At 33.6% G+C, this 13,539-nt stretch overlaps 1 protein-coding gene across 17 annotated transcripts in view; it reads right to left on the reverse strand.

Moving 5' to 3' along the window:
* The window catches only part of LOC123269483 (ephrin type-A receptor 4-A), a 136,691-nt gene that overhangs the window by 23,920 nt on the left and 99,232 nt on the right, over nt 1–13,539 (reverse strand). The window lies entirely within an intron of this gene.

Genomic DNA, 13,539 nt, shown 5'->3' on the forward strand with positions numbered 1-13,539 from the left:
CAATTGGCATATTAGTTTTTACACCAAGTGATGCACTGTTCAGGATAATCAATTTAGTAACTTAAGATATCAATTTTACACGCATAAAAACGATTTTGTTGAAATAACAAAATACGGGATAATTGAAAAATATGTTGTGGTAACAAATGAGTATAGTTATAGCAAACCCATTAGTTGCATTAACAAAATGTTTCAAATTGTACTAACAAACCAGTTTGTTGAATCACAAAATCAATTTGTTGCTCTAACAAAATCATTTTGTTGCTGTCACAAAATGACTTTGTTGCTGTAATAAAATGGTTTTATTGCTGTTACAAAGTGATTTTGTTGCAATAACAAAACTAATTTGTTGCCAAAATATTTTCCAAATCATCTATAGCTGATTATAGCGTATTTTTAAATGCATTCTTATAAAATTTACTGTAACAAATTTATTTGTTATTCCAACAAATTCTTATTGTTATTATTACAAATTCTCTTTAATACTTCAACAAATTGTCATTGTTACTCCAACAAATTCTCTATGTTATTTTAATAGAATAATTTTGCTGTTTCAACAAAATAATTTGTTATACCAACTAAAATATTTTGTGTAATCAACTTAAAGATTTTGCTATAGTAACAAAACTGTTTTATTGCTATAACATATCAATAACTTGTTATAACCTAAATTTTGTTATTTTAATATATAATTTGTTATCCCTATGTTAACATCAAATTTTTTTCTTCGTGTATGTAACCGGCATATTAGTTTTTGCTCTAAAGTACCATCAACGTTAGATTGTGAAGCAACGTTTCTTCCACATCTTCAGTATTGTGGAAAATCCCTGAGCAATTTTCGTTTCATTGAATTTTTAGACTTTGTACGTCCATGATCATCACCGTGATGATAAGACCCGACAGACACGTAGTTTGGAACAACGTACTCCTTTTAGTTATACGGCTAATAAAAAAGAGTGGTATAAAAAGTAAAAGTATAAGCATGAGTGTAAGTGTGAAGAGGGTTCTCGAGCGAAATAAAACGATAACACAATAAAAAGAACGAACAAGTGGCAAAAAAGTACGGATGATGCAATATTTTCTATTTTCCTCAAGCCACCAATAATAGATATGAACTACCACGAAATAAAGCCAATAAGCTCACGGAGGTCCGAAGACGGGAAGAGGGTTGTAATATTGCCGGCATAATCGCGATTCCGATGGTGTAGGTTCCTGAGGAAAAGGGACGGAATAGGGTCCAGATCTTAATATATATTGAGTTCTTCCCTCTGTTTTCTGCTCGACTCTTCTAGGGAACTAACACTCGCATACTTGTTCTATTCCCCAGGATAGAACTGCCAGAATAACAAGGGATGAAGCTACGGCTCAATAGTGCAACGATGCACGTATTGGACACTTTCCTTATTCTTTTTCCCTTAATCTCGCCCCATTCGTGTGCTGCCCAACACTTTGAGAAATAAATTAAACTGGGGTATAAACTGATCGCACGTGTGCCTAACACCCCAGGCTTCCAGGCTGGTTAGTACACGCGCCGAGCCTTAAGTTTGTGTAATCGTTCATAGTTTCCGGCCTGTCACATTAATACTTTGGATAAATATATTTTATTTGGATTTGGATGATCAGAATTCGAGATTTAAAAATTTATATCAACTAGTAGATTTCATCCGCCTTAGCAACGCTTCTAACAACCTTAGCAACATCAAATTCCCACCAACTTCTTATTTGGAGATGATATTAATGATTAATGACTAATTATATTTAATAATTACTTTTTGATCAATTAAACAAGATATTCTACTGGAAGCATAATTAACGCCTTCTATTTGAAGGAATACTTAAAAGTGATCAATAGTCAAGAAAGGATTGCCAATCAGTGAAAAGCCAGAAAGTTTCCGGAAACCCGGTTAACCACGAAATCAATGGAAGCCGAGAAGGTACACAGAGCTTGAGCTACAGCTAACTAACCAAGTGGCCCTGTCCTTCGAGCATCGTTGTCACGTCAGGCAACTAAACAACTTGGGTCGTCGACTTGCTCTTGCGGGTTTGCGACAAACAGACCGCAAGGAATTACCGGCGCGCGTTACCATTAGTTTTATTGGCCCAAGAGGCCCGTCGACAGCAAGACGTCTGTCCAAACGAGAACCAGCTGACCAATCTGAGTTAACTTGAATCACAAGGAGAGGAACGAATCCGAATGAGGGGATCAAGCCTACTCCGGATTCGAGATCAAGAAACCCGAAACCGCAAAAAGAGTCCATGAAGAATCTCTCCGTAGACTTGCCAAGTCTGGTTCCAGTTCGCATAAAGAAACTCTCTTTGGTTTGGACCCGTTTCACTCGGGCCCCAAGGGAATCACCAGGTCCTGCTCCTGCTCCTGCGCATCGAAGAACCACTTTGCGATTCTCAACCCGAAAAAATATCAGAATATGCCAGATCCTGGCAGTTGCTACTGACGTATTTCCGGCAGATTCACCGGGCGCTAATAAATTTCTTTACAGTTTCTTGCTTGGTCTTACTTGAGAGTTTCATTAGCTCAACACGTGACGGTTTTTTTCGACACCTAATCATTTAAGAGCACATCTGGATCCTCTAAATTCATTAGGTGACAAATTTCGACGCTAAAGTACGAGCTCTTGCTTGAGTTATTGCTCTAGTATCTTACGACGGACGTGTAGGAGTGAGACTGCTATGATATGGACAAGAATATAGGGATAAAAGAAAAAAAAAAAAGTTATTAAAAAAGTTTTTTAGACTTCCGCGTGATAAATTTCGTTTTGAATTTCAAGTTTGAGGTGAGAGACATTTACTGCTATTTTATTATCACTCTGTTTTTTATCTACGATCAACAGATATTTTTGTCTAATACTAACTTATAAGCTCTAATGATATTAAATTTCATTAGGTTTATGTTACGCCTGAGTGGTACACCGTAAAGGATAATCAATTATTTATAAGCCGGGGGTTTGATGTTTTTTTTTTTTGGTTAAGGTTAGAGAACAGTAAAATTTTTTTTATTTTATTTTAAGGGGTACATCAACCTTTGAAAATCTTTCTAGATTGGTGCGTCAAGACAAATATATCCTCGAAAATTAGTATTCCAAGGTTTTGCTCTACATAGGATCATTTTTAACAATAAATTGTAACGCTTAACTTTTCTTATTCTTGTAAATTATGACGGAATTTATTTTAGCCGATTTAAAAGCAAATTTCGTTGGTTTAGAGCAAATAAACGGGCGCCGAATTTTATTGGAATGAATGAAAACGATTTATGAAGACGTATTGCTGTGATTTCATGGTATATATCTATATATATATAACGTTGAAGAATGGAAAACGGGAGAAAATAGGAGCTAGAAGCTCTGGCTGGCGTTGTTGAGTAAATTGGAAGAGCGCAAGATCAACGAATATAACCTGAAAGTTCAACTTTTTATCGTATTCGCGAGGAGGAGACAATGAAATTGGAATCCCAAGTTCTGATGGATCGTAAATTTTTCAAAATTTAAGCTGCCGAGGGTCGGGTACACAGATTTATATATTACATACTACAATCTCCGATATATGTGTGCTCTAGAGCAATAATAGATCGCTGGGAGGGGAGGGGGATAACTGCGGAACATAAAAGAACGGTTTTGATTTCCAATTGTAGCCATCCCCGATACGAAAGAATGACTTTAAATAACAAAAAAAGAAAAATAAGCAAGCCAAAGAATAAAACTAACTTCTGACAATGCGGGACTCCATCAATTGGTTATATGGATTGTGTGTGACACAAAAGGGCACCTTTGGCCCAGTCTCCAAAGCCAAAGGGTTCATTGCACTCGGTGCAACTTGGAAAATACGCATTTGTTTGGGATAAATGTATGTCGTTATAGATATATTCCATCGAATATATACGACCGGAGCTCGAGGAATAGGGATGTCGAGGAATAAAACACCCGAACCGCATCCTACCAAACTTTATATATATCCAAAGACGAAAAATGTATGCCGAGTTCTTTCCTGCAATAAACAAGATCCGGGGATTTAGATAACATTTCTTTAAAAAGAGGTTACCGACATTGCAAAACAACTTATAATGCCTTTTCAAGAGGTAAATCTCGGCACTACCCGAAAGGAAGTTCCAGGTGGTCATCAAAGTCAAGTTTGGGTTAATGGATGACAAAACGTTCTCTAGTCTCAATGATTGCTTCTAAGACCTTTATGATCCGAAGAAGTGGGTTATGTAAGCATATATGCAAAAAGAAATTTTGTTAAGATAACCTAAGATATGTTGTGGTAACAAATAAATTTAAATAGGGATAACAAATTGTATGTTAAAATAACAAAATTTAGGTTATAAGTTATTGATATGTTATAACATAACAGTTTCGGTACTATAGCAAAATCTTTAAGTTAATTCGACAAATTACTTTAGTTGGTATAGCAAATTTTTTTGTTGAAATAGCAAAATTATTCTATTAAAATAGCAAAGAAAATTTGTTGAAGTAACAATGACAATTTGTTGAAGTAATAAAGAGAATTTGTAATAATAACAATGACAATTTGTTGGAGAAAAAATAAATTTGTTACAGTAAATTTTATAAGAATACATTTGAAAATATGCTATAATCAGCTATAGCTGATTTGGAAAATATTTTGACAACGAATTAGTTTTGCTATTGCAACAAAATCACTTTGTAACAACAACAAAATCATTTTATTGCAGCAACAAAGTCATTTTGTGACAGCAATAAAATGATTTTGTTAGAGCAACAAATTGATTTTGTGATTTAACAAACTGGTTTGTTAGTACAACTTGAAACATTGTGTTAATACAACTAATGATTTTTTGCTATAATTACACTCATTAGTAACCACAACATATTTTTCAGTTATCCCGACTTTTGTTATAACAACAAAACAACTTTGTTACTATAGCAAAATCTTTAAGTTAATTCGACAAATTACTTTAGTTGGTATAACAAATTTTTTTGTTGAAATAGCAAAATTATTCTATTAAAATAGCAAAGAAAATTTGTTGGAGTAACAATGACAATTTGTTGAAGTAATAAAGAGAATTTGTTATAATAACAATGAGAATTTGTTGGAATAACAAATAAATTTGTTACAGTAAATTTTATAAGAATACATTTATAAATATGCTATAATCAGCTATAGCCGATTTGGAAAATATTTTGGCAACAAATTAGTTTTGTTATTGCAACAAAATCACATTGTAACAGTAACAAAATCATTATGTTGCAGCAACAAAGTCATTTTGTGACAGCAATAAAATGATTTTGCTGGAGCAACAAATTGATTTTGTGATTTGTTAATGCAACTAATGGATTTTCTGTAACTACACTAATTTGATACAACATATTTTTCAGTTACCCCGTATTTTGTTATTTCAACAAAATCGTTTTTAAGCGTGTATGTCAACTCATTGACTTTTTCAATTATTAAAGTACGATATTGGTGAACGAAAGAGCTTCACATGTGATAAATATACTTTTTTAATGATCATATTAACTTCATATGTGACCTTATTGGTTTCTGTAATAATTAATAAGCTTTTTAATGAGGTTATGCTGCATTGATGGACAAGTCTACTTCATCAACACCCAGAATATTTCATGTATGATAATATAGAGTAAAATCGCATAAAATGATATTTCCAACGCAATAATAATCCAACATATCAAAAGTATTTATTTAAAATCCTGAACGACAGAAACTGTTGTACTCGTCTTGTTTTTTGCGTTGTACCAAACAATCCGAAAACCGCAGGATGAGTTTTTGTGACCTCATCATCAAAGAGACAGGTTTTATATACATATATACAATATACATATATATTGTTGTTTTGTTGGTCTTCAAAAGCAAAAACCGACACATACAAACAGAAGCCACATGATACAGGAGCGACGCATTAATTTTGAAACGTATATATATTTGAGTTTTGATGACAAAGACCCAGGGCCCGTACCACATTTAATATGGATGTCTGTCGATAACTGTACATGTCACATCCTTTTTCGGGTTTTCATTTCAAAATGTCAATTCCGTTGTCCTTGTTTTTCCCCTTATCTCTTTTTCCGAAATATATTTCCGCACTACCAAGAGTAGAGCATGAATATCATTTTTCAGTACATAAAATTTCCGATAAATTTTACAGAGAATGCGCTTCGAATAATAAAAAAGAAAAAAAAAGTTTAACTCGTGCTCGGAAAATTTAAGGTGATCAGAATGTTTAACGTTTCTATCAGGCTTTTTCCGTGTCACCCTAACAACCTAAGGACCATTCCATTTCTTAACGTCAATCTCGGATTTGAAAATAGAGATTCTGGGCTTTGTGTGTTCCAGTCACGACCCAAGTGTCAACTGAATCAACTCTGTCTAAAGCGTGGATTATCCTATTCACGCTCACGTGGCGGTCCCTCGAGCCAAGCATACATATTCTGAATTTACATACTCATCCACATCTATACGTCTGTATGTATTAGGGTCTTCTGGATGTATTTGGAATCCTCTCAAAAATAATTCTCGATAACTCAAGGTATAATATCGATTCCCTCGGAAAAATCATGTATTTACACTTTTTTTGCAAAGCCCTGAGATTTATAGTAATTTGCAGTAAAGTATATCGATAGGAAATTTAATGCTCTATAAAAAAAGTTCCTTATAGGGGCATTCCATAGTGACTGGTGGGACATTTGACTCTGGATTTCATCAATTATATATAATTATGTAACTGAAACTTATACTATAGTAATATTCATCTTATAATATAGAAGAATAACTCATTAACAACATCTCTTTGTCAAAAAACACCATTACTTTTTAAGTTTCTCGTAATTATCATTTGACTGAGTGTGACTGGTGGGACTAAGAAAAATCCTTACTCTCTTACCAAAGGTATACTTAAAGTCCAATTTCAGTTCGACCACTAAACTTTTAAAAAATACTTCCCTCAAAAATACAAAATTAATCCTACAAACATTGAATATTATGAAGAATTAGACTGATTACCTACGTAGAAACAATTAAAAAAATTTGTTTTTATTGTGACTGGTGGGACAGGCATTTGCGACTGGTGGGACAAGTACAAAATGTCTACATCAAGTTGTTTATTAAAAAGACTTTTATATTATTTCAACCTTAGAAACATTATTGTTTATATATTTAACTATAAATTATTTAGGATAATTGAAAAAAACTAATTAAAAAACACAAATAAAGGATTTAGCATGCTGACAACACGATCTTGATAAACTAAGGTGTTAATTAATAATGAACATAAAAAAATTTTTTCTTAAAACTATAATAATAAATATGTTAGTTAATAACAAACACAAAATGAATTTGTTCTTAAAACTATTAAAACAACATTTGATCCGGATACAAATTAGTACGGCTGAAAAGTTACTGGGAGAGAAAAATCGAATTTCTTATTGATTAAAAAAAATTTTTTTTACAAATTAGTAAAATATAGACTTTTAATAATAAATTAGGACTAAATTAGAGAAATTTTAAAATTTTAGTCATTTTTCCATTTGCCCCAATAGTTTTTGGCGCATTTCAAAATCACTGTATCTCATAAACTATTCGTTTTTTTTCGATGTATCATAAGAAACTTTTAATAGAGCATAAAATTTGCTATAAAAGTGACCCTTGATAGAGGGTATAAGTATAACCGTTAGCAAAACAAGTGGAAATATAAAAACATGAAAGCCATATCCAGACAGATCTTGAAATAGAAACGGGGAATTTTTTGTTTAATTTCAATTCCGGCAACCCCTTGCAGGATCTTATGCTAATCGTTGATCAAGCCCCCTTAGCAGGAAGGAAACGTTGGCTCAGGTCCAAACATGCATCCACATTTTCAGTCCATGAAATCGTAGCGAATTAGTAGGGAAGCTTTAATAATATCCAAGGGTGGACCTGTCAGCTTGACGTATCGCACGGTCCCGGGAATCCATTATATAGTCAATTACTCGTGGACAAAGAGAGTACCAGAGAAAGTGAGATGGAAAGTGAGTAGCGTCACGCATGCCACTCGTATGCTCCCTTCAGACTAGCGTCAGCGTACATCGTACAGTAGAAGCACTTGCTATTGCTATTGCCATTGCCATTGCTTTGCTTTGGAGTAACATCGGGTTACCGGCCTTGGCAATGTAAATGCGTGGTTATCGCTCACACACGTGACATACACACCCCGAGTGCTGTATGCATTAGTGGTGTACGGTGTACGCATCTTCATAGACTTATTATATATGTATGTATGTATTTGTATATGGACGCGGTACTACCTACGGAGTTATTGTATGTAGACGTGAGACGAGAACAAAGAACGGCAGATGGAAAAATCGACATAACGATGGGGAGTTATGAGGCGAGGAAAAAGTCCATTAGAAGCTGCTATTCTTGGTCGCTAAAGCGATAAACCCTCTTTTTTATCATTAGTTTTGAACTTATCACTTATGATTTTTTAATTTTAACTATTCCGATGTTACTTTGAACTTTATATCGTAGAAAAATTTAATAAAGACAATTTTTCAGATTCATTTGTGAGTATTATAAAAATTCATACGAGTCATATATGTGCGTCATATATTGATGTACTTGCCATATAGAATTATGAGGCATATACTGATCATATAAACCCTTCATGATCATAATGGCGATATATTCTTTAAATATCGACTTAATTGCGATATATGCTTCATATCGTGATCATATATGCCTCATATGTACACACAATAGCGATATATGCTTCAGATATGAATATTTGGCCATGTGCGCTCTAAATATTGATCATATAAGTTTAAAATATGGACTTAATTGCGATATAAGCTTTATATCGTGATGATATACTCATACATGAACACAATAGCGATATATGCTTCAGATATGATTATATGGCTACCTATACTTCATATTTTGATCTTATGACCTCATATGTAGACACAATAGTGATATATGCTTCAGATATGAATATTTGGCCATGTGCGCTTTTAATATTGATCATATAAGTTTCAAATATGGACTTAATTGCGATATCCACTTTGTATCGTAATCATATAGATTCATATATAGACAAAATAGCCATATATGCTTCAGATATGATTATATGGCTATCTATACTTCACATTTTGATCATATGAACTTCATATATAGCCATATATGCTTCAGATATGATTATATGGCCATATACACTAAATATTGATCATATAAGTTTCAAATATGGACTTAATTGCGATATACACTTTATATCGTAATCATATAGATTCATATATAGACAAAATGGCCATATATGCTTCAGATATGATTATATGGCTATCTATCCTTCATATTTTGATCATAAGACCTCATATATAGCCACAATAGCGATATGTGCATCAGATTTGAATATCTGGCCATGTGCGCTCTAATTATTGATCATATAAGTTTCAAATATGGACTTAATTGCGATATATGCTTCATATCGTGATCATATATGCGTCATATATAGAAACAATAGCCATATATGATTCAGATATGATTATATGTCTACATATACTTCATATTTTGATCATAAGACCTCATATATAGACACAATAGCAATATATGCTTCAGATATGATTATATGGCTATCTATACTACATATTTCGATCAAATAAGTCTCATATATGGACAATAATGTCATATAAGTTCCAGATATGAATATATGGTCATGTGCGTTCTAAATATTGATTATATAAGTTTCAAATATGAACTCAGTTGCCATATATGCTTCATATGTGGGTATAATGGTCAGAAATGCTTAATATTTTTATATTAGTGTCAGATATGAAGATATTGGGCATATATGCTAAGAAATGAACAAATGACGCTTATATGGTCATACAGATCACTTGAAATGACATAGAAAGGTTATATGTATACAAAATAGCTATGTTAAGCCAATTGGTATTATATACGATAACTCCAAACTAAATATGGTTATTTTAAGCCAATGGTACATCATGGCACATATTTGTTCCTGCGGAATACCGTTAGACCCGAGGAATAATTTAACCAATCAAAGAGGTTATTATCGTAAGGGGACCGGCAATGAGAAGTAAATAATGTAAGATGAGTTTGGAGGTAAACTGCTCTGTAAATTGTAGATAACAATTGAAAAGGGTTGCTTTTGTAAAATCTCGAGAATTTAAGCGTAGACCCAAACCATTGCTCGGTATCTTTTAGATAGGACTGGGTAATAATAATTTTTATCCAACAAAATAACCCCGAAGCAGTACTCTGACTACGACTATGACTACGACTAAGGGATGCTTGCCTGGATGGTGTATTCCCAAGAGAGCTAAGTAAAGTTACCAGACTTGCGATTCTCGTGTTCTCTAAGTACTCTGTACACGTTGGCTGTCTTTGTCGGTGGGCTCTTATATAGCTTTTGCTTATATATTCCAACTTCTCTTGCTTAGCTTCAGTCTCTCTTGTCTTCTCTTCTCTCTGGTGCCGGAGGCAAAATGGCCGTCGTTAAATTCCTAATTAAGATTTAAGTCGAGAAATATATGGCAGAGCTAACGCTTATTTTGTTTCACACAGGGGATAAAAGAGAAGCTAACAGAGATGGAGGTATAGCGACGTTGGGTATACTAGCTCTCTTCTGGCTCTCCCAACTTTAAGCAAAAATTACCTCAGGCATTATTAAGTCTACATTCTTGTTCCATTGCCATCCGTGCTCTTTTTCATGACCTCACTAACGACCGGCAATAATAAACCATTTACTTTCACGCTAAATAATATATAAACAAAGCAAAACGATAAATAAATCACTGGTATTCATTTATATAGCCGGAATGTGCACCAGTTGCAGAATCCACTCTAAACACCAGAATAAATATTTTTTTTGGTTCACTTTGGAATTTATTCAAACTTTTTTTTTTGGCACTACAATAACGGATTTTTTTTACTCAATTCTATTGATTTTGACTAATTTGATATGGTAAGTAGCTTATCTGATCAATGTATAAGTTCTATATATGATCTTATTGCCATATATGAATCATATATGCTTTGTATGTGATCATAATTGCCATAAAATGATCATAAAAGTTGTATATGTGATCATACTTGCCATATCAGCTTGAAATATGGTCACATAAACGCTATATGTAATCGAATACGTCATATATGTGATCATATATGCCATATATGTAATTATATGGTCAGATGTGATGATATATCTGCCATATATGTGGTTATATGCCACCTATCGATTACATGTGATCATATATGGAACATGTGATCACACATGCCATATATGATCATATATGGCACATATGTGATCATATATGGCACATATGCAACCATATATGTCATATATGATTATATATGGCACATATGATCATAGATATGGCATATATGTGATGTATTTAATCATATAGCCATATATGTAACCATATATGGCACATATGTGATTTAATAATGCCGTATATGATCATATAGGCCATATATAAGATCATACGTTCCATATATGGCCATATATTTGGCATATGGGGTCATAAATGCCATGTCTGTAATCATATGTGCCATATATGATCACATATATGGCATTTATGATCCCTTATGCCATATATGTGATTATATATGCTACATGTTAATCATATAAATTTTTAAGAAATATTTCTGCCATGTTTTCATCATATAAGCTTCATATACGAACATAGTTTTCATATATCGCATATAAAAACTCCCCTTATGAATACACTTTCCATATATCAACCCTATAAAAACATATGCGCACAAACCAACCAATGATCTCGGATAAAAATATAAAGATATATCCATTTTTCCAGATCGCTCGGATTATTTACTTCTCATAGGCTGTCCCTTTATGATAATAACCAGTCTCTCTGATTGGTTAAATGATTGTTAGAATATAAGGATAGTAAATATGGCATAAAGATAGATCGAATGTGCGTGCTTGCAATCTTGGAACTTGGTTCAACAATATATATATATATATATATATATATATATATATATATATATATATATATATATATATATATATATATATATATATATAGCATTATACATATTTATAAATATTAGTAAGTATTTGTATGTATATGCACATACAAAGAAAAGGATCAACCCAAGGAAGGCCGTGCACATAAATACCAGTCTTTCCATTAGTAACCGATGGGAATAAACCAGTCGATGGATGATCGATACTCAGGACGGTGGAGATCTAATCTACTACTCCTCAGTGCTCTGCGCTGGAGAATACCGAGCGTCTCGAATCATGTGAAGACTACCGGGAGTATGGGTTGCTATATATATATATATATATATATATATATATATATATATATATATATATATATATATATATATATACATATATATAGGTAGATAAGTGGCACACTCCGATATTTCTTCCGCTCGTGCGATTTTCTCTGGTTCTCTATGTGTTACACTCCTCTTCCGTGGCAGTGTTTGTACATATACTGCACAGTTTATATCTATATACGATTAGATATAAAGAAAAGGCAATATAGTGGAGTAAAGCTCTCTGCTAACAAGAACTTTGCGGAAACGTTTTCTTGGCTATCTATCCTCTAATTGCTACTTTAATTCGCCCAAAAATCTTCTACCGGTTCCATTATTCTCGACGGATTGCCAGCCGATGGTGCATACTGCATACATATACATATATACGAAGCCTATAGTGTTAGGAAAGAGTCCGCATCCCTTTCTGCGTCAAAAGACGCTTTTAAATGCTCTGTAAAGAGTCTTTTTCTACGAATTAATAGCCTGGTATGACTAGAGCTGATCTTTAATTCAGAATTTTGTCGAAAAAAGATAAGCTGAGAAGAAAAAAAGAATAGATGATTATCTGGTGACAAAAGGGCGCGGCATTGGACCATCACTTGAGATTCATATGGCTATCTATACCCCTGGTCTTCCTTAAAGAGATTGTAATCTCATAAAAATAATATCATCCGGCTTATCGTCCAACTCTTGGCAAACATTATTTATTCATCTTAGTTTTCATTAACATCCCATCGGGCTGTTAACCCAACTAAATTCTGACTGGATAACGACGATCAGAATACTCGGATGATTTACAGCGAGCCCTTGGGGGGAACGAATATGAGGATGAGTACGAGTTGGATTCCATGGATCCCTTTATAAATAATAAGTCTACGGTTAGGGGAAGGGAAGGCGGCTAAAAAAAAAAAAAAGAAGATAAAGATGGAGATGATGCTTACAAGAAGTGGAATGGAGAGACGAGGCCTTTCCATTGATTGCCTTGAACCCTGTCCAACTTGACTCCAATTTCTAGGTTTAATTCCCGCTTTGGTATTCGTATATGGGGATGATCGTTTTGGATGAAAACCAGCCAGAAAGAGATAGATTGAATACCGGCGGTATGAGGATAGAGAGACGATATCCACCTCAGCGAATTGAGCATTTTAGCACGACAATAGCACCGGATGAATCATCATTTCACATCCCGGCAGAATGTGTGGAGTCTTCCACTCCCCACGGGTATCAGACTTTTTA

Source organism: Cotesia glomerata, linkage group LG7, assembly GCF_020080835.1.
Source record: "Cotesia glomerata isolate CgM1 linkage group LG7, MPM_Cglom_v2.3, whole genome shotgun sequence".
Classification (NCBI taxonomy): Eukaryota; Metazoa; Arthropoda; class Insecta; order Hymenoptera; family Braconidae; genus Cotesia; species Cotesia glomerata.